Source organism: Wolffia australiana, chromosome 17 (genome assembly GCF_029677425.1).
Source record: "Wolffia australiana isolate 7733 chromosome 17, ASM2967742v1".
Classification (NCBI taxonomy): domain Eukaryota; kingdom Viridiplantae; phylum Streptophyta; class Magnoliopsida; order Alismatales; family Araceae; genus Wolffia; species Wolffia australiana.
The window spans coordinates 10,344,117-10,367,022 of NC_135851.1; the positions used below are offsets into that span (position 1 = coordinate 10,344,117).

Sequence of the window (22,906 nt, forward strand, 5' to 3'; positions counted from 1 at the left end):
TATAGTTGTTTGCCTTCTGTCCAGCCCAAGAAGGTTGTTGTTGATTGAATGCATTAACCTCTTCTTCTATGGGCTGACAAGCTCCATCCTCATGATCCTTGGTGAAATAGAGAGAGCAGATTTTAGCATTAACAATAGGAGAATTATTATTTAGAGAAGCATTTTTCAAAGTTGAGGTTAGCTCTTCTAGTTTCCAGTTGGTCTCCTTCATTCCTGCATGTAATTCTGATTCTTTGATGTTGACTTGCAAGGCACCTCCTCTCTTTGGCTGTGAGTTCCTTCCATTGTGATTTGCTCCTATTTCCTGAAAGTCAGTTTGTGCTACTCTCTCTAGCATATCAAAAACCTCATCTTCATAAGCAGTATAAAAAGTTCCTCCAGTAGCTAGATTTACTTTTTTTTTCATAAAATCCGACAATAATTCATAAAAAATTTGAGCTAATTGACAATTTTCAATACCATGGTGAGGACATTTTCTAATTAAATCATTTAATCTTTCCCATGCCTCACTAAACGCCTCATTTTCATGATAGTGAAAATCATAAATTTCTCTTCTATAAAAATTTGTTTTGGAAAGAGGATAAAATTTTTCTAAAAACTTATTTTGCATTTCTTCCCAAGATCTAAATGTAATGCCTAAATTTTGATACCATGCAAAAGCTTTGTCTTTTAAAGTTAATGGAAAGTATTTCATTTTTAAAGCTTCAGTAGATAGACCTGGTACATTTTGAGAACAACATCTAATATGAAAGTCATCTAAAAATTCTAAAGGATTTTGTGAAGTATGCCCATTGAATTCTGGTAAATAATTTATTAAAGCATTGTCATACCTGAACATGACTCCTCCCACATTTATATTTATATCAGTTTGCCTTATGCTCCCTGATGGTGTTGATCTATCAAGCATCGTTCTCCTTCTATCTTGATGAGGATGTCCTTCTTCTGCCATGCTTTGCTTCTCTTAATCCTGCTTTGTGATTGATGAATCTGGAAATGAGTACCTTGGTTGAGTCACCTCCTCTTCTATTCTTCCACAAGCTTTAGACCTTATTACTACCATAAATCTCAAACCAAGATGTTAAAAATATAATGACCTGAGGGGTTTTAATCGTTCAGCTTATATAAAAAAATAAACAGAAATAATTGAACAGAAATATTTTTCACTGATGAACCGTGCTCCCCGGCAACGGCGCCAGTTGATAATCCCAAATTTTGGTATTTTAAATAATGATTTTAAGACTTGTTTATCTTATCAATGTGTGAGGATTTGAGATTATTCAAAAAACAAATTACCTCACTAACCTAGGGTAAGTAAGGGTCGAACCACAAGGAGCAGGTATTTCAGTTAAAATTTCTATTTCAATTCAATCAATAATTGTTTTAAGATAGTTTTGAGATTTCAAGTTTTGAAATAAGAGTAAAGATTTAACTATTTTAAACTTGAATTTTTTTTATTTAAGATGTATTAATTCAAAATTTAAATTCAAATCTCATACAGGTCTGGACTTAGTCAAAATCCAGATCTGTATGAGATGAGCACTACACGGTTATGTGTAGTGCTGCGTAACGGCGCGCGGCCGTGTACTACGCACAGCGGTGCACTGCGGCTGTGTGCTGCGCGTGGCTGTGCGTTGCGGCTGCGCAGCGGCGCACGGCTGTGCGCTGCTGCTGCGCAGCTGTGCGCTACAAGGCCAAATCTAACTCTTTGTCAAAATTTCGACGAAGTTTTAGATCTTCTTGTCACACAATAACTTTGAAATAAAAATTTTTGAACATATATAATTGGATATGTTGGAAAGTTACAATCTTGTACTTTCCAACCAAATTGAATGTGTCTTAAAAAGGAATGATTAAGCAATTTACTGAACTCTAAGAAATGACATTTACCTTGTGTCACACCCTTTATCTGCTGGTAAACGATCCTCCTCCTTAGAGTCTTCTCAGCATTGCTTCTTCACTCCACTCAATTGTTCATCGACAATAGAGGGTCTACAGAGGTTTCAGAACAACAACAATGCACTCTTTCAATAAAAATTCTAGACAATCCTAAACATTATTTTTGAGATAGTATTTATAGGATATCTTCTCTTTAAACTGCTTGGATCATTTGAATGGTCCAGCTTGACTTATGATAGCCATTTGACTTGATTCATTTGTATGCATAACTGCCCTTTTGACTTTGTCCAGGCGCCCCTCCTGATCCATAGCTTATTGTTGACTTGGTCCAGGCGCCCCCCTTGATCCATAACTGGTCTTTTTGACTTGGTCTTGGCGCCTTCCTTGATCCATGTACATTATCTCCAACTAAGTATCTGTACTTATTCAAACAAAGATGAGATCTAATCCACTTGATTCATAGAATTAAGTGGGGTTAGTTAAAAGAAACATATATTGAATAGTAATACATAAAAAACTCATCATTATATATGCTTAAATAATGACAAAGTTACATTTATCATGATTCCGGTTAGGACCTAACTAAGATTAGGTAGTAAAATGGAGATATACGATATACTCCTTAGAGACTTAGAAAATCAGATTAAATATAAGTTCAAATATAGCATAGGATTCAACATAGTTGACTAGGATCCAACTTAGTAAACTAGGATTCATAGTAGACGGCTAGGATTTAATATAACATAGTTATGACGGTCAAGATTTTATCACACATATATCTGTTATAACTACTGGGTCCAAGGCATCGATCAACGGCTGTGATTGGTGCACCCATTTCATTATAACGAATCAGATTGAATCTATAGTTAACATTGTACAAAAGGTGCATGGACACAAAATTAATGGCTGTGATCGGTGCACCCCTCTTATTATAGGGGCTCGATTTTAATCTAGCTTATTATAAATATGCAACCAATGTACTACCTAGGACTCGAGGGACAACGATCTTATCCCTCCTCTTGTGCCTCTTCTGTCTTCTCTCTTGTTCTCTCTCTCTTCTCTCAATCTTCTCTTGTTCTTGCATTCTCGAGATTCAGTATTCTCAACATGGTATCAGAGTGGGGGAACTTCATAATGGGAGAAGAAATTCAAGCTTCTGCAATCACCATCCATCAACCTGCAAGTCCAGCACTCTTTGGACCAGTTCCCATAGTTATCCCTCAGGGACTCGCAGTCTCAATCAAGCTGGATTCCAACAACTCCTAGACGTGGAAAAGCATCGTCCATCCACTTCTGAATGGGTATGGATTGAATAAATTTATTAATGGTACATTTCCACCTCCTGACTCTATTTCAGATCAAAACGGGAATTCAGTCAATAATCCAGAATTCAAAAATTGGTAGAGGGTTGATTAGCGAGTACTTGGTTTTATCCAGTCTACTATCTCTGAGCAAATGCTGTCGTGTGTTGCTAAAGCCAAATCAACAAGAGAAGTCTGGGAAATGCTGGAAACACCTTTGCAAGGAGGAGTCAAGACAGAGTAATGGAATTGAACATGCAATTTGTTAACATTGCCAAAGATGCAATGTAAGTTGATGATTACATTAAGCAATATAGATCCATTGTTGAGTCGTTAGAATTGTCGGTCATCCTGTCAATGAGCCCTCAGAATTTTATACCTTTTTGAGGGGATTACCTCTAGAATACTGCTCCTTTGTGATTAGCATCAATGCATCAATGTTAACCATGACCACATGGGATTCGAGCAAATTATTATGAATTTGAAGGCTCATGTTGATAACTTAAGCCATTACCACAAGGGCAATTCTAGTGGATTCCCATGTATGGCAAACTCGGTCCAAAAACAGGCTACAGAAAAAATGGTGAAAATCAAACCTCAAGAAATGAAAGTTATCAAAGAAATTCTGCTGATCAAGGACGTTATCCCATAAATGGCGGCTATCAACAGAATACAACTGAACAAGGGTGCAGCTCCAGGAATGACAACTCGAGAGGAAGAAATCAAAATCAGGGAAGGAATCAGAATTATCAACCTAGATGTCAGAATTGTGCTTAGTATGATTATCGAGCCATAAAATGCCAAAAGTTCATAAGACTATCCTCTGGAAACTCTGTGAATCATCAAAACAGAACTGGTGAGTATCCTCAAGCCTATTCAACGGAACAATAGGGACAGTATCCAGACAGTGGTGCCACTTACTATGTCACTCCTGGTTCAAACTCCATGCAACAAAGTCAAGCTTATCAAGGAATCGATCATCTCCATATAAGTAATGGCACAAGTTTAAATATACTTGCAACTGAAAATTTCAAAATTACTACTTGTGATAAAACACTTTATAAAAAAAGCATACTCTAGACATCGGTGCCACTTACTATGTCACTCGTGATTCAAATTCCATGCAACAAAGCCAAACTTATCAAGGAATTGATCGTCTCCAAATAGGTAATGGCACAATGTTGAATATTTTTGCAATTGAAAATTCCAAAATTACTACCTGTGATAAAACACTTTATCAAAAAAGCATTCTCCAGACTCATTCAGAAGGCTTGTCGCGGAAACCGGCCCGCAAAAAAATGATGCAACCGCGATCCGTCCTATTGATCAAAGATCTATCAACATAGGCAAAAATCGTTTGTCACAGAGAACGAAAGGAGCTCTGCTGGAAGATTGGCTAGACAGGAAAAAACAGAGTAGACATCGATTACCCATTCGAAATTCTTCTATAGCGATCGGTACCCCAGGATTGTTAACTAAAAACAAAATAAAAACAAATTATTTTGTTCTAAGTAATATAGAGCTCATAATGACACTAATATTTATTTATTGAAAGAAAATAAATATTGTTGATGATTTTCAAAACTACTAGGGTGAAGATAATAGTTATTGATAAAAGACGGGAGTAAAAAAGAAAAGAGTGGAGAGGATGACTGTAATATGAACAACACATGGAAGTTGAAGAAGAAATTGAGTGAGAAGGGAATGGAGAAAAACATCCATAGATTGAGAACAGGTTTGCCCTCTATTTATAGAGTGCTACTATTATATGTTTAGGGAATATGAAAGGTCTGGAATCTGAAAAGCCTTGTGCTTTTTCATAGTTCCTTGTGCCTCTTCAGATCACCACTAGTAGATGATTGTGTCTCTTCAATATCATTGGTCGATGTATCTTTACCACCCCCCCCCCAAGTTCATGATTGGTAAAATATTGAGTTATTAAGTCGAAATTTAGAAATTTTATGTTGTTGTTTTGATTTAGACTTAACCAAAAAAATTTAGAAAAATGTTTCCACTTAACTACTCTATAATTAATATAGGGCAAGTAATGGGTCACTCCACCGAGAGGCAGTGATGGCGCGACACAGCCTGAGCCCCAATGAACGTCTTTAGAAACATCTCCGTCTCCAATGATACCACCGCTGACTCGCGTTCACCCTCTGCGACAAGCCAAAGCGAAGGCGCGAATACCTTGATTCAAATATCCGGGCTAAGGGGCATATCATCTTCATTTTTTCACTGACTTCATCCGAGTCTTTATCCATGTTTTCACATGTTTTTTGCTGTTAGAGTTTGTCTTTTAATATCAACACCCGCTTCTTTGTCGTTAATTTATTTCCCATGCCGTGACTCCCTACCGCCGACCAACTCTGTTTGTGTGGGCTCTAATTGGTGCTCTAGGCCGCCGCGCGACAGGCTCAATCTCCTCTTGGCACGCTAGCTGCTCCGAGTCTACGAGCAGCATCTATTCTCGGTTCCCTCATGCACGGATTGTCTGAAAAGACCCTCCTCGTTCTGGCTGTCCCCGGCCGGATGTTGCCACACCTAGATGAGCGCACAAGACGAAAGAGAGTCGAGAGGGACAAGTTGAGCGAACATCACGCGGACAAGAGCGTCTTGCCCCGTTGGTATGAGTCGTGCTTGCCCATCACGTGAGAACAATAGCCGGCCGAGTTGTGCAGTTTGGCGCCATAATCCTCCTCACCCCTTCGCAAGAGGTTCAAAAGGTCTAACCCCCCCCCCACCACGGGGCGACTCCGTCGGTGCCCAGGAATTGGTACTTACTTTTAGTCGGCACTTGCACGTACCAAAATCTGTCCCATCTTGCATCTCATCATAGCCTATTTTCCCATTTGGGATTTCTCGATCGGTAGACACCACGCCGTAGTCTCGCATCATTAATAGATAATTACTAAGATACACCTTTGGGTATTTTCTATTTTATTTTCTTGCCATTTTTCCCTTTTTCTCCATGGGTTGTGAGTTTCCACTTGTAATATTCAAATTCTTTCTTTTAAAGGCTTTTAAGGTCCCAATGGACAGGCAGGTAGCGGCATATCTTCCTCTGATTTCTCATTTTGAAGGCCCCAAACACCTTTTTCTCCTTTCAAGCCCCCTTTTGAGAATCACTAAGCTCTCAAACATTCTCTTATTCATGTGACTTTTGCCACATGTGAAACTATAGAATACTCATCAGTAATTGAACTGCTTGACTTCAAAGAAGTCTAGGAGTTAAGTAAAAAATAACCATAATGTGCAAAAATTAGAATTTATAGCTTATGCATGAGAATTTAGTTGAGTGAAGTCATAATCTGATAAATTCTGCATTAATAATACCATAATCATTTAAAATGCTTCTAAATATCAACTAAGTTATCATGTTATCAGTACGCAACCAATGGAATCGTGGTTTGGCTAGTGACTTTGTTAGCACAACTACAAACTAGTCCTGACTTGGAACAAATTTAATTAACAATCTGCCCAGTGGTACACATTCCCTTACAAAACGATAGTCTATTTCGATGTGTTTAGTTCGTGCATGGAAAATAGGATTTTTAGTAAGGTAGGTAGCTCCTAAATTATCAAGGCGTCAATTTGATATTGAATCAGAAAAAAAATTGTAATTCTTAAAGTAAATATTTTACCCAACGTAACTCGTCGATGGCATTAGCAACAGCCTTGTATTATGCATCTATGCTGGAGTGAGCGATTGTGTTTTGCTTCTTGGATCCCAACTAATTAAGTTTGATCCAGTATAGACAAACCACTAGTAGAACAACGATGAATTATATCTCCTGCCCAGTCATTATCACTGAAAATTTGGAGTTGAAACAACAAATTGCAATAAAAAACTAAGTTGTATTCGCATGTCCCTTTCACATAACATAACAAATGTTTCAAGACAACCTAGTGGGATGCTTGGGGATCAGGCATGTGTTGACATGCTTTGTTCATAGTGAAAGCAACGTCAGGGAATGTTACTCGCAAATATTGTAGACTCCGAACAATTGTCTGATATTCGGTGGGAGCACATGACAACTTCTTATCTCTGGATAGTTTTTTCTCATTGTATCATGGAGTGCTTGCAGGCTTGCATTGAGCCATTTTGGCCATGCATAATATTTTGACTGCTTACTGGGCCTGAGATAGATGCATACCTTCAAGATAATGCTGGAGATGTATGCCAAGAAAATGACGCACAATGCCTAAATGCTTAATGGCAAATTCTTGTCCTATTGGTGAGATAATTTGTTCAATCTCCCGAGCATTCGAGCTAAGAACAAGCATATCATCAACCTATACCAAGTTATAGAGAGGACTAGAGGATGAAAGCTTGTAAAAGAGCAAGGAGTAAGTTTGAGATCCAATGAATTTAAGTGTTAACAAAAAAAGGGCTAAGCCGATGAAACCATGCTTGAGTAGCTTGCTTGAGTCCATATAATGATTTTCATGGACGACATACATAAGAAGGATGATTAGAGTTTATAAAACCAGGAGGCGGTTTCATATGTATAACTTCAGTTAAATCTCCACACAAAAAGGCATTAGAGACATCTAATTTTTAAATATCCCATTGATAATTATTGCTACGGCGCGGAGAATTCGAACAGTAGTCATTTTTATGATAGGACTAAAGGCTTCTTGATAATCAGCTCCACAAATTTGATTGACCCTTGAGCAACAAGTCGAGCTTCGTATCGGTCAATGGTACCATAAGCATGTATCTTGACTTTATAAATCCATCGACAACCAATGGGGTTGATGTTGGTCGGTAAAGGAATAAGATCCCAAGTGTGGTTTTTGATTCAGGATTCATACTCTTGATGCATGGCTTCAAACCACTTAGGATCAACAAGAGCAGCAGAGACAGAAATAGGTTCAGGTGGTGTAATGGATGTGGTGAGACATTGAGGTAAAGGGTTGATGGAGGACCATCGTGCCGACGACGACCTGATGACGATGACGACATCAGCCGGACGACCGACGACGACTCGCCAGCAGCCACGTCGGACAGCTCGTGCCGACGTCCGCAACCCGGGGTTTAAGTACTCCGGGTAGGTTCGAACAATTTATGTTTTTTCTATGTGTATTTTCTTTGCATTTCGAATTATGGATTGGGCCAGTATCGTAGGGCCCATCCTCGTCTTTATTTTCATTTTAAGATTGTATTTTGATTTTGTAAGGAGAGGTCGAACCACGTCTCATGACGGTTCAACCTCTCCCCACGTCTCCTTGGCACCCCTCCTCCCTATATAAGGGGAGGGCATGCCCAAGGGACTACTTGGAAGTTTTTGAATTGAAATTGTTTCAAGAATCTTCCCCCTATCGTAGTCGTAGCGTAGGGGGTTTGGCTAGCCCCACCTCTTCGTCGAGACCACTCCGAGGAGTAGAGCCCACGTCCTGTCCATTGAGATCACTCCGGGCGTGACGTGTTCAACCGTACCGTCGAGATCACTCCGGTACGTTGAAGATTTTCAAGAAGCTGTTGAAATCAAGAATCGAGAGAGCACCCATCGAGATCACTCTGGGCGTCCTCGAAGGGTCGCGCCGCCCCCGGCCCCCCGCTGCATTCGGGAAACCACCCCCAACGAGGAGAACCCCCCGCGCCCCCCCAAGAACCCCCCCCCCCAGGTTCTTGGCTCTCCCCCCCCCCCCCCCCCCCCCTTCTCCTTCATCCAGCCCATCTCGCCCACATTTCCTTGGACGCCACCCCTTCACCCTCGCTTCTTGATCATCTAACCCCATTTCTTGATCTTTCCCGCCGATTCTTGAATGCCACCCATTCTCATCCCCCATTTTCTTGAAATTCTTGATCGCCCAACCGCTTCCCCTACCCTTTCTTGATCGCCCTTTCCCCTTCCCCTGCCCTTCTTGATCGCCCAACCACCTCTTCTTGCATTTCTTGATTGGCCTCCCCCTACCCTGCCTTTCTTGATCGCCCACCCTCCTTTTCCCTTCGTTTCTTGATTCCCAACCGCCTCCTCTTGCCTTTCTTGATCGCCCACCCTCTTTTCCCCATCGTTTCTTGATTCCCAACCGCCTCCTCTTGCCTTTCTTGATCGCCCACCCTCCTTTCCCCATCGTTTCTTGAATCTTCCTCTTCACCCTCATCGTTCTTGACCATTCCCCACCATCTTCCATCGTTCTTGACCATAACCACCCCATTCTTGCATCACCTTTGGCTTCCCCCTTTTCTTGATTCGACCGCCACTTCTCCCATTGCCGCCCGCCCAAACCCCGATTCCCGACCACCCGCATCATCGCCCGCGGGGACCCGCTCTGTGCTGCGACCCACGCCGCCGTGGACCCATTCGCGCCGCGACTCCCGCGCCGCGCGCCGCCAGCGCCGCGAACTCGCGCCAGCCGTGATCCGACCGTGCGCCGCGAAGTTCGCGCCCGCCGCGGTCCGCCAATCGCCACGGTTCTGCCGCACTCTGTGGCTCCACGCCGCGCCGAGGCCGCCGCGTCATCAACCCGCCTGCGCGCCGCCGTTCTGCCCTGTACCGTGGCTCTGCGCCACCGCCACTGCCAGTTGCGGCCGGTGCCGCCCGTCACTTGCGCCAAGCCACGTTGATCCCTCCGGCATTCCGGCCTACGACAAGACGAATCCGTCCCCGGAACGCTATCTCTACGCCCGTCTTCGATACGCCGTGGACTACATATTTTAAGGTCAGCTCGTCTCCTCTCCCTCCTTAACCAGTATTATTACATGTTCCAGTGCCGTCCTCCGCTATCGCATCCTCTGCCGCCACTCATCACTCGACGACGGATTAGGAACAGCCACTGTTGTGGGAGCAGGACTTTCTTGAGGTAAACGGTCTGTCACTTGATCTTTAAATTCCGAACTTATCAGGGCCGTTAGACGCCCCTCTCGTCTAGACGTCTAGTGGTCTTGAGGGTCATTGGGAGTCTGACTTTCGGATCAATCTATTTGGTGATCGTCACCGTCCATCGCGTTATCTCCTTGTGTCTTAACTGCTCGATCATAAAATCTCATTGTGTTTGCATCATATCATCGTTATTCCTGTGACGCGAAACGCGCCGCTCGATCCCGGCCGACGGCGTATCGCATCAAGGGTATTTGGTTGTGACTTGAGCTTGTGGTGTAGAGGAAGAGTAGAGGTCTAATGCAAGACAAAAACGTCGAGGAGGTGTGGATGATAGTGGTGATTGATATAAGTGTGAGAGATTATTAGATGTATTTTCTAGGGTTAATATGGGCAATATTACAGATGATGTTCCAGGTGATGGTTCAGATGCTATTTCAGGTGTTAATTCAGGTGTTGATTCGGGTCATGTTGAGGAGAGTTTGGTAGTTTCTATTTGAAGATGTGAGTTAGCAGATGTAAATGAGTCACAATGTTTGACTTTGGGATCGGAAAATGGAAATATATTTTATTGAAAACAACATCACCAGAAAATAGATGTGATTAGAGGTTAGAGAGAAACATCTAAGCCATTTTGTGATGTGCACTATAACCCATTAAAGCATATGGTTCTAAGCGTGGGCTTAATTTTGTTGCAGCATCAGATCTAAGATGTGGAAAGCACAAGCACCCAAAAAGTTTTAGAACGCTATAACCTGGTTGTTCATAGCGAAGTACCTCATATGGAGAGCGATTTTGCAGAATCGGAGTTGGCATTCTGTTGATTAGGTAGGCAACAGTAGCACTGGCTTCATCCCAGAACTTTTGAGGGATTGATACATGGAACATCATGGGAAGTGTAGTCTCAATAATGTGGTGATGCGTCCGTTCAGCAGTTCCATTCTGGTTTGGTATATGGGGACAAGAGATTCGATGTTTGATACCTACATTGTTAAGATGTTGGTAAAGTAATCCATATTGACTTCCCCAATCAGATTGAAATGCTTGGATCTTTAGCTTGAGTTGTCGTTCCATGTAGAGTTGGAATTGAAAAAATCTTGAGAAAGTATTGCTTTTCTTTCTCAAGGGATAGAGCCAGGTGAATCTGCTATAAGTATCAATAAAGGAAATATAATAATGGAAGCTAGATTGAGACAAAATAGGAGCTGGCCCCATTAAATCAGGGTGAATAGGTCGTAGATGAGTTGAAAAATGTTGAGTAGCTTAGAGAAAAGGTGAATGTTTTGCCTTAACCATGCAACAGGATGTACACACATCCTGTTGACGCAAGTTTCTGATAGGAAACCAAAAATGAGACAAAATAGAGTTAAAAATACAATAAGACAGATCTCTAAGATGGTGATGCCAATCAATGGACGAGGTTCCCCTGGTGAGATGCACTTCAGATGTTGGCGAGAGCAAGTGATAGAGTCCTTCCTTCATGTTACTATTGAGAAGTGTTTGCCCAGTCTTTCCATCCTTAATGAGACAGTAATCAGGGTGAAATTCAACAAATATTATTACCCCTCACTCGCATCCAGATATTGGTGCCACGCACCATGTTGTATCAGATACACAACATCTATTCCAGCCCACAACACACCAGGAACAAGACCAACTTCATGTAGGCGATGAATAAGGTTTGCGCATTTTATCTATTGGCTCATTATCTATCATCAATCATAACCAAAATGTTGATCTATGTAATGTCTTTCTGTGCCAAAATAAAGAAGGTTTACTTTCTGTATGACGACTTACTGAAGATAATAATGTATCTTTAACAGCCCCCCAATACATAGACCAAGATTTTGGTACATGTAAGACATTACTAGATCAAAATTTTGGTTATCAGTGATGATAGATTGTGAGTAAATAGATAAAATGTGCAAGCCTAAACCATCGCCTACGTGGAGTTTGTCAAGTCCCAGGCACGTTGTGGGCTGGAATAAATGTTGTGCATCTAATACAACATTGTGCGTGGCACCACTATCTGGATGCCAATGACAGGTAATAGGTAAGGTTGTTGTAGTCAAATCTGGTTCAAGCCCTTGTTGTGTTTTTAAGCTTGAGGTTGATTCTGAAGGGGTGAGTAGTTCGATGGTGGAGGAAGTGCAACGAGTGTTGCAGTAGCAGGTGTTGCTGCAAGGCACCCTGGGTGTGCTCCGAATCTGTCAAAGCATACATCTGCTCTATGTCCTACATGACCACATATCTGACATTTTGAGCTGCTACGGTGTTGCCCGTTGTGTCGTCCATGTCCTTGATTGTTCAAAGTCTGGCCTTTATTTTGAAGACCATATCTTATGTATGCATGATTTGCTATAGGGGATGGTTCATCAATACCTTCTTCTTCTCCAAATAGTAGCATGTTCTCATCACATCGTAGCATTGCAATGATCTATCGAATAATATACGTGACCCACTGGTGTTGATGCTAGTGCGGAAAGCATAGCATTTTGAGCCAAGGCCAGGAAGAAGAAAGAGCTTAAGTGTACGTTCATTCATCAAACATCCAACAGAAACTAGAGATTGCAATATTCCGATTATCCTGAACACATTCATCAATAGTGCGTGTACCTTGTCCGTGGTTGTGGAGTTTGTTGGTCAGCTCCATTACCCTTGATTCCGAACAGGATGTGAGCTCGCAATTTAGAGTTGTCCATGCCGCATTGGCCGTTTAACAGTCCTGAATGATAGGCAGTACCTCACCTGTCATAGATGACATGTGTATGGCCATAACTGCCATGTCTTTCTTCCACCATGGATCTTCAGGAACAGAAAAGACAGGTGCTCCTGATGGGTATTCGTGGGTAAAATGACCTGGAGATGCCAGAAATGATAGTTGTGGCACGTCAATTTTAGACCTATGGGTGGGATATGGCTTGCTGCGAGCTGCATGTGACGTTGAGGGGACCTCGTTTGTCTTTTTCGAGGTTTCTGCACAATGGTTTCCTCAGATTCAGAAGGCTATTGAGGTTCTGAAAGTAGTAGCTCTGAAAAACCTTTCTCTGATACCATGATAAGAGGTGGAAGTAAAGAAGAAAAGAGTGGAGAAGATGACTGTAAAATGAACAGCACAGAGAAGTTGAAGTAGAAACTGAGTGAGAATGGAATGGAGAAAAACACCCATAGAATGAGAACAGGTTTGCCCTCTATTAATAGAGGGCCAGTGTCACATGTTTAGAGAATATGAATGGTCTGTAATGTGAAAAGCCTTGTGCCTTTTCATAGTCCCTTATGCCGCTTCACCTGTCCTTGTGGCTCTTCAATATCCTCAGCGATGTATCTTTAACAGTTATGAAGTATAAAACAACACTCGGCTTCTAGAAAACTGAGGCACCTTTAGTTTGCTGGTTTGTAAACTGAGATAAAAAACATACTTAATTGATCTTAATATAAATCATGTTTATCAGAATTTGTCAAAACTAAGTATTCTATACCATCTTGTAAAGTAATACCTGGTTTTAATGTAGTTTTGTTTGACAAAAAACTTGTGCTTGTGGAAAATAAGTCCAGTAAATCATGGAAGCACGATAGTGGAAAAAATGGTTTTTAAAAATTTCCACATATAAAGTGTTGTGTTGCTGAGAGTGCGGCTATAGCCTGGAAACAGGTTTACTTGAACATGGTATACTTAAATCATATTTAAACAACAAATTTAGTTTAGTAAAGCAAAGATACAATTTGGTATTACTAACTGGGAGGTCAAAGTTTGCGCATCACACAAAAGAAAAGAATAACCGTTCTGGATTTGGGGTCGCTACGGAAGTTTAGTATGTTTGTTTTGAACAAGTCATTGCAGATTTCATCATTATCATGTATTCCTGTTGAATGGTCCGTATAAGTGAGAAATTTACGCGAGATTGTAAAGAAATTTGTTCGGCTTCGTTAGGCCAGAATTGGAGCCTATGGATTCACAGGGTAGTTCTATCATTTTCTTTTCAGATTGTCCGTACATCAACAGGAAAAATGGATTCCTCCAGAAGAACCCGCGGCATCATAGAAAGGATCAGCTTTTAGAGGAATCAACCGTCCCTTGATCCAATCTCAGATACGCATCTGATGTCGGAGGAAAAAGAAGGCTAACAAAGAGACGAGGATTGGGAAGGGAGGCGGCATTCCAACAAAAAAAAGCATACATTTGGTTGCGAGTTGCAACACATATCGGGGATCGATCGACTTCGGCAAAATGATTTTCGGGTTTGAGAGTTTGAGAAAACAGAGATTCAACGAGGATTGCGGGATCACTGAGAGTGATTTACTGTTTTTACAGAGGGTAGACGATGGATGATTCAGGTCGGTAGCTGCGCGCGGATGATCCCCGCCTTTTGGTGAACAATGAGAACAAGAAAGAGAAAGAGTCGCGCAGGCCACGGCGTGAGCGAAGAGAAGGCCCGTGGGGGTTCTCCTGGTCGATGGTCCAGCAGACGGTGAAGAAATCTGCGAGGGGACAGGGAATAACGAGTCCGCCGTAGAAGGTATAGTCGTTCTGGAACCCAGGCGGCTTCAAGTCGAAGAGAGTGCTGAACAGAGGATGAAACAGGTGCCCGATGGGAATCCAGAACTCGTGTGGCTCCCCTCCGTCCTTCTGGTGAATCCCCACCAGGACTGGCACACACCCCTTCTTCGCCTTCTCCTTGTGCTTTTCTAGCGCCATTTCTTCCTTCCTTCCTTCCTTCCTTACTCCGAGATGACGATCCGTTCGCTGGCTGGATAGTGCAGAGAAGAAACACGGCCAAGTATGAATGAAGATTTGTTCGAGTTGCAGAAGAAGGGTCGAGTTTATAGGGGGGAAGATGGAGATCTGTTGTTCACACCAATTGCGGGATTCCACTTGATAAAGAAGACTGTGAACGGGTAATGCTTCTGTTTTCTGTTTGTCTTTTGATGAGTTACCTATCGGCCGAGAGATTCTTAGGGTTTTCTAGGCAGATGATTCTCGGCTATGTTAACGGCTCCCTGACGAAGGAGCGGGAGAGCAGTTGTGCCAGTCGCTGAGTTCCAATTGCTGCGGCAAGCCATCTGACTGTAGTAATTTTTGAACCAGTCTTTTGAACGAGAGAGAGAGAGAGAGAGAGAGAGAGGGAGAGAGAGTGAGGAAGAGAGAGCCAGAGAGACCTAGAGAAAGAGAGCGACAATAATAAAGAGAGAGAGAGAGAGAGCGACAGAGCGATAGAGAGCGACAGAGAGCAAGAGAGAGCGAGAGCGCGACAGAGTGTGAGCGAGAGAGAAAGCTCGGCACAGTACTACTATCAAACTGCTCCTCCGCCAACGTGATATCATCGGCAAAGTCAAGTTTTCATTTGAATTCACCGGAGTAGTGCATGGCTTGCAGTATCTCGTATTAAAATTTTTAACATTTCTGTCGTTCACCTTATTTAAGAAAAATTACTCCTTTTCTGTCTTGGAATATTGGCGTAGCAAGAAAATGATATACTAAACCAAGAGAAGTCATCTCAAATTCAGACATCGCCAAGTTCTTGAATTCTTCAGTAAGAGAATCAGAAGATCCCATATAAATTAGATCACCAACATAAATACTGACAATTATAACATTATCACCTTTGATCCTCTGGATGTATAAAATATGCTCATTTTCAGTTATCTGAAAACCATACTTCATCAGAAAAGAACGTAACCTTAGATACCATGCTCGCGGTGATTGTTTAAAAACATATAAAGCTTTCTTCGACTTGTATACTTTGTCCTCTCGTCCTTTAACCACAAATCATTTAGGTTCGAGAATGTAAACTTCTTCATTCAAAATAAAAAAACAAGAACTCGTAATCAACATCAAACTAATATGCCTTCCATGCTTTTTGAGCTACAATGGTTCACAAAATGTTTACTGTTTCAAGTCTTGGAATATGCAAAAATGTTTAAAAATAGTCAATTCCATAATTATGTGCATAGCATTTGGCTACTAACCACATTTTATACCTTTGTACACTTCCATTCTTGCATGCTTGATTGTTCATTGGGTTTGATTGAATAAGGTACATCCACATAACTCGTGTGTCATTTTTCTCAATTCCCTTTATTTCATCGTCCACCCTTTCTTATTTGTAGCCTCAGAAAATAAACTGGTTTATCCTGTGATAAAAGTGCAAAAATATATGTTTCATATAATTCGCTCACTAAACTTGTCTATCTTTCTGGTGATGAGGACTCATCTCCAATTGCTTTTGATGCACTCGACCATGGGGATCCATCCAATATGGTGATTATGATCTAGTTAAGGTCAGGCTACATGTAAGAAGATTAGGACTAGATCATTGATTTGCTTGAACCTAGAGTGCGGGATGGACAAAAAAGACTGAGACTGTGTGGGAGAGATAAGCTGAGAGAGGAAATCAAGTGAGGAAGAAGGCAAGAGAAAGAGAGCATGAGAGGGATTGAGGAATTATGAGAGCGAGAGACTATGAGAGAGATACAAAGTTTGCATCCCACTCATCCACGCTCCACACCCCTCCACGACAGTCCTCTTTCCCATCATCATCGCTCTTGATGCTGAGTCACTGTGATTTTCATCCTTGGCTAGGATAGGCAGCATCCTTGTTCAAGACATTCATTATCCTCGTCCCACGACAGTTCTTATCCCCATAACCAAGGTCCTCCATCACATTGACTCCGATGCCCTCCATATAAAACCATCGATATTCTGCCGTCAGCAATCTATCACCTCAGATTGATGAGTAATGATTAGTGATCAAAATCATCCCCATGAGTCATTTATACAATGCCTCCGAGAATGACGTAGGAGGAAGTCAAACAAAACAGGCGACATTCGGTCATCTGTCCAAAATCCCTTGCCAACCAATTGACAGACTGCATATAAAATCTAAATAAATGGATTGCGAACAGTCCTGTTACCCAGAGATTGCATGCAATCCAATTGATTCAGAATGAGAAAAACTTGTAGACCATATCAAATATAAGTAAAATGATTTTTTAAACACCAGTAATACTTAAGTAAATAAATAGTCCTATTTAATCATATATAGAAACATTTTATTGCTATACTTAGTGTTCAAAGATTCTTTTAGAAAGTGTATGGAAAGAATGAATTTAAAAATATAAAAAGTATTTTAAACTTCCATACAGTGCGTTTGTAATAAAGTTTTAACCTAAATATGTAAGTGACATATAGGAAATATCAAATACTGTATCAGTTCTTGTTATCAAATATTCCGAACGTAATCATTGATAATACCTTATAAAAATCCTCTAACATATTACAAACATTTCACACCTTATTATCATTGTAACCTCATATAATAATTTTTTACTTCATAACTAGGAGATGGCGAAAATAGCTAAAGTTGCTTCCAAAACAAAAAAACTTCATAATATTTAGTTCATAACTTTTTTTACTTTTTACTATAAAATAATGACTGGTTGACCACAAATGTTTTGGTAGAGCTCATCTCATATTGGGGCCAACGAGAATGAATAGATTGAGAACAAGTTTACAAATAACACTGTGGGGGGGATGATAGAATTCAATATGATAGGTTTGTATTACATAGTGTAGATAAATGGAAGAAATCACTATTAAATCACGCTATAATAGTGAAATGGTGTAAAGTAAGTCATGTTAATAAGAATATAAGATGACCTCCTTTACGTGATGAAATTACGTTTCCAGTACATCAAAGAATAAAAAATAAATATTTACTATATTTGGTTATCATGCGGGGAATGTTATTCAATATAGATATCATTTATATGAATCATTAAACCCAGTGAACAATACATCGAACGGAGATTGGATAACTCACTCTAGGTTTGTCAATGGGCAACATTAAAGCCTTAAGCATAACACCAAGGAGAATAAGAACTACCCCTTCAGTTTACAGTAGTTTTGTTTCCTGAATTTAATCACTCCTTATATGTTAAGGTCAATGAGTGATATAGCAGGAGGGAGTTATTCTGTAAATTCACTTATTTGTTTAGAACTTAACCATCACTATATTTTGGGGAATAAACTTTTTAAGAACCTGGATAACTTTATGGTTCTACCTCAAGAAGTATTTTCTGCAAACATAAAGAGTGTGTAAGGATGTTAGGCTCTTTGTGCGGATCATAAACATATTTTAGATGAGTTCCAAATGATAGGGGTATTTCTAAGGTCAGAGGCCACAAATGAAAATCATATGACTAAACTACTACAATCTTGGATACCCACGAGCTGACTTGCACTTAAGGACAGGGCAATACAGTCTCGAATTCACAGGAGCAGAAGCGCAATTACTTTGGTGACATAAAAATTATAGTTGAAACCTATATTTAAATTGATCTTCTGTACCCATTTCTTAGGTTCCATACAGCATTTCATTCCCATGTCCCATACGCCTATTTAACATATTTTTCCCACTATCCATTCATTATTATCTATATAAATATTTTTGGCATGTATTCCAATTTTTACATCTCCTGTTATGGACTTATTAATGTCACGCAGCTGTAATAATTGATGACTCTCAAAGATGTCATCAAATAATTAAACTTTTTAGTTTTCATTCATCAAAATTATAATGTTAATTCATGCTAATATCATGCATATGCATCATTTTATAAAATCACTAACCCCACTTGATCCTTTGAATCAAGTGGAATATATTTAACATTTTATGGTTAGTAAACATTCAGAGACAGGTTAAGAAGATCAAGGTAAGAGACAAGGATCAAGAGGAGCGGGCAAAAATTCAAAGAAGCAGAAATTACAAAAATGCCCCTGGGCATGACTTAAGAGAAACCTATAAATACTCTCTTGAGAGTTGATTTTAGGTTGTTCAGAATTTCTCTCAAGGAGCTAAGGCTTGGAGAGGAAGGATTTCTGCACCCTCCAAGAGCTACTGAGCATTGGAGTTGGGAGGAGAAGGAGCCTGAGTTTTAGCCGAAGCAAGAAGATCTCTACCTCGCCGTGAGGGACGTGACACCGGGTGGAGAGATTGTTGAGGTTTCAGAATTCTCTCTTCTCCCTTCTGAAGACAATCTGTATTAGATTGAAGATCACACCTTGTGTTTTCAGCAGTTCCAATAACAATTGTTGGTAGATTACTCTTAGAATTCTATTCAGTATTGTTTTCATTGATTTTCTTCAGTTATCCATCTCCAATCTTGTTCACCAGTCTGTTCATCCAAATTCCAGCAAACCCGCAGGTTCAGCGAGAAGAATCGCAAGCACAGACCCTCTGTGCAAGCGATTCAGCGCGCTGAACCGGGCACCCGACCACCTGCGCGCGAAGCCTGTGAGAGGCAGGTCGCACGCGCGCAGGTGCAGCCTCGCGCTACGAGGAGCACCGCACGGCCGTAGCGCGCGAGCGGCTACGGCGTGCGAGGGTCGCTCGCGCGCAGGCACCTTTGCGCGCAGGCATCGCATGCCTTGCGCGCAAGCGCTCTTGCGCACAGCGACCACCCCAAGCAGCTCGCGCTAGCTTGCAGCGATCGCTGTGCTCTGTGCGCAGAGGCACAAGCACACCAGGTGCTTGTGTTTTTGTCTTCTTCACAAGCGTGAGCTTGTGAGCAAGAGAACTTACTATACTGACCTAAGGTGATTAATTAAATTTCCCTGAAGATAGTTAAGTTGATTAAAAGAACTGAATTATATATTTCACGAGATAAACTAACTCAAAAGCGAATATCAGTACTGTCTTACCTGCTCCCTGTGGATCGACCCTCACTTGCCCTAAGCCGTGAGGTTTACAAATTCGTTGTATAAGCTCAAATCCTCACACGTATTAACTGCTAAATAACCAGTAAAAATATCTAAAATTTGAGTTTATCAATAATGTACACGTAATACATATGAGAAAGTCCATGAATAAATAATCCGACTTTATGAACGAGGATGAGATATATAGATATCATTATCTTGAATAATATTCTATAAAATATCCTATTGAGATGATACCGAATAAATGCATAAAAACATGTAGACATCGTAACACTATCTTGTCCCATTTATACAATGAGTATGGGTGATTCCACACCAAGTGGGGATATATACTATGAGTTGATAGAGGGGGCTCTTTAATGAAAAAGTGTTTTCTTAGTGGACCTCTTTGAGTCTGTAAATGGTACTTTAATAAACCATCATTCATATTCGTTCACATAAGCACTTTGTAGCATGTTCATCATGGATATTATGTGGCCGTCAAGCAAATTACACCTAAATATTTATTTAACTTTATACAATAAATGAGCATTGTAAAACAAACAAAAATAAGAAGCCATCATCAGACCTGATATTAGAAATCCAGGTTCTTCACGTCCGTTCGGCCTCCATGAAGCCGCTGTTGATGAGCCTGGGCTTGATCTCTGGGATGGTCCTCCATCATGACACATACAAGGCAAGACAAGTTGCGAAATGTTATCGCCAAAGGTAAGGACTTAACTATGATCAAACATTTTTGCCAAATACCATGAAAAATTCAAAAAGAATTATTCTCGCTATAGTTGCATACCACGTCTATAAGATATCAAAAATGGATGTTCAGACTGCTTTCCTCCATATAAACCTTGACGAAGAGGTATATGTGATACAACCTGAGGGTTATGCATCCACGGAATTCCCAAATTAGGTGTGCAAACTGAAACAATCCGTTTATAGATTAAAGTAAGCTTTCAGAACGTGGAATTTCAGATTTTATGAGGCTATTATATCTTATGAGTTGATTAAGATGAAGATGAACCACGTGTAGACAAGAAAAGGTGTGGAAGCGTAATCACCTTAATTATTTTATACGTGGATGATATTCTTCTCATCGACAATAATGTGGTAGTGTAATTATCAATAAAGGCATGGTTATCAAATAACTTATCCATGAAAGATTTGTGAGAATCAACTTACGTGTTGGGAATATGTATCCATAGGAATGATATGGGAGAGTGTTAGGGCTATCCCTTCCTTTGTAAAAAGTTTGACATGGAGAATTCTAACAGAGGTCTCATAAAAATGAAGTATGAAGTTCAAATATCTAAGGAACTCTCACCTAACATTATTGCAGATAGAGCCATGATATCGAAAGTTCCAAATGTTTTGGCTATTAAATACATCATGTACATGATGCTATATACTAGGCCTGATGTTGCATTTGTTTTAAGTGTGACGAGCCAATTTCAGGCAGACCCATGAGATGAACACAATGTAGTAGTGAGATCCACCCTCACGTACTTGGGAAGGACTGAGGATTTATTTCTGCTTTACGTACTCATCACATAATCGGACATCATTCCTTTAATCTCGGATCCTATTCCGTTGTTGTGGGACAAGAATATTGCAATAGCACAAGGAAAAGAGCCATGGTCTCACCAGAAATCAGACACATTCTGAGGTGATTTCACTTAATTAGGAAGACCTTAGCATGAGAAGGTATTGCGATGGAAAGGCTTCCACCAACCGACAACACAGCAGACCCACTAACTCATCCGTTAGCTCATGAGGTTTTTGAGTGTTACTATAAAACAATCGGATTGTTGAACAAGAGTGATTAACTTTAGTTCTATTGAGACATAGATGGATATTCTATGGCTATCAACCTAATCACACCACCGTGTTTATTTAAGTTCATTGAAAAAAAATGTTATGTTTAATATTGTCTCATTCGATGATTATAATGATGTCCATGAATGTGTGCAATGACGTAGTGAGTTATGATGTGATCACTAGTCTTTAGACCTGTATTGCAAATATTCCCATTCAAGGGATAGTCAAGATGGACATCAAATTATCCAAATATAATGGAACCAGATGATCCTAGTTCTACGATAAGTATAGCTGATCCTAGGGCAATTAGCGTGGCAACACTATGGACATATAGAGGTTGCTCTTTAGAGAAATAGTTCACTTAATTTATCCATGAGTCCCTCAATATTTATACCTAAACGTTAGCCAGGTTGATACATTTCATGGTTGTATGAGTGATCCTAGCCCAAGACAACAAGGACATCTCGTGAATGGACGACTACATTTTGACCATGACTTACGAGCCTGTGATAACGGATTCAAACAGGTCATAACTCGTGTGTGATGAGAAGCTCATGGAGGTGATTGAGAGGTCCAGATGGGATCATTTGCCCTCGGTATAAGAGGAGATTAACTCCAAGAAGATGATGCAGATGGAAGAATACACAGATGGCATTATTACCACCAACAATAATGGATAATGAATCAATAAGTTTAAAAGTAACCTCACACAAAGCTTTGCCGTTAAACCTCACACAAAGCTTTGCAGCCAAATGAGTTGTCCTAGGTCATCCCACTCAGATGTTGTCATGTGTGTACTATGTCATATTAAAGGCAATCCAGGTGGGGAATTGTTATACTATAATCAAACGAGTTAGGATGTATAATATTACAGAGATGCTGATTATTCAAGAAAGATAGATGACCAGTGGTCAATCTAAGGATACTGAGCATTGTTCGACGGAATTAGATGCCATCAGTCCTTATCCTATAATCTTATATTGTGATAGTAAAGCTGATCTCTATGTTGCGAATACTCTCATACAACACGATCACAACAAGCACATAGAGATTGACTGCCATTTTATAAAGGATAAACTGGACCCTCCAATCATATACTTGACACTTGTAAGCTCAACTAATCAGACTTCTGACATCTTAACAAACGGGGCGAACTCCCAACTATTCACTTCAATGTGCACCAAAATGAAATTGCAGTATATCTTCGTAAATCATGGAGTCATGCAACATTTTCATGATCTATCACTTTAGCCTTTTTCATTGCTTGCTTCTCATAATCATTAACCATGTCGGATAGTATTTGACATCTTATTCTAAAGAGGGAGTGTTGTGAACTTGCACTCACTACTATG

General features: G+C 40.5%; 1 non-coding gene across 1 annotated transcript; it reads left to right on the plus strand.

The window, feature by feature from the left end:
• The first annotated feature begins 457 nt into the window (after positions 1-457).
• LOC144714697 (small nucleolar RNA R71) lies at positions 458-558 on the plus strand. Its single transcript, XR_013584436.1, has one exon. It is a non-coding gene; the product is annotated as a small nucleolar RNA R71 (small nucleolar RNA).
• Positions 559-22,906: the final 22,348 nt, after the last annotated feature.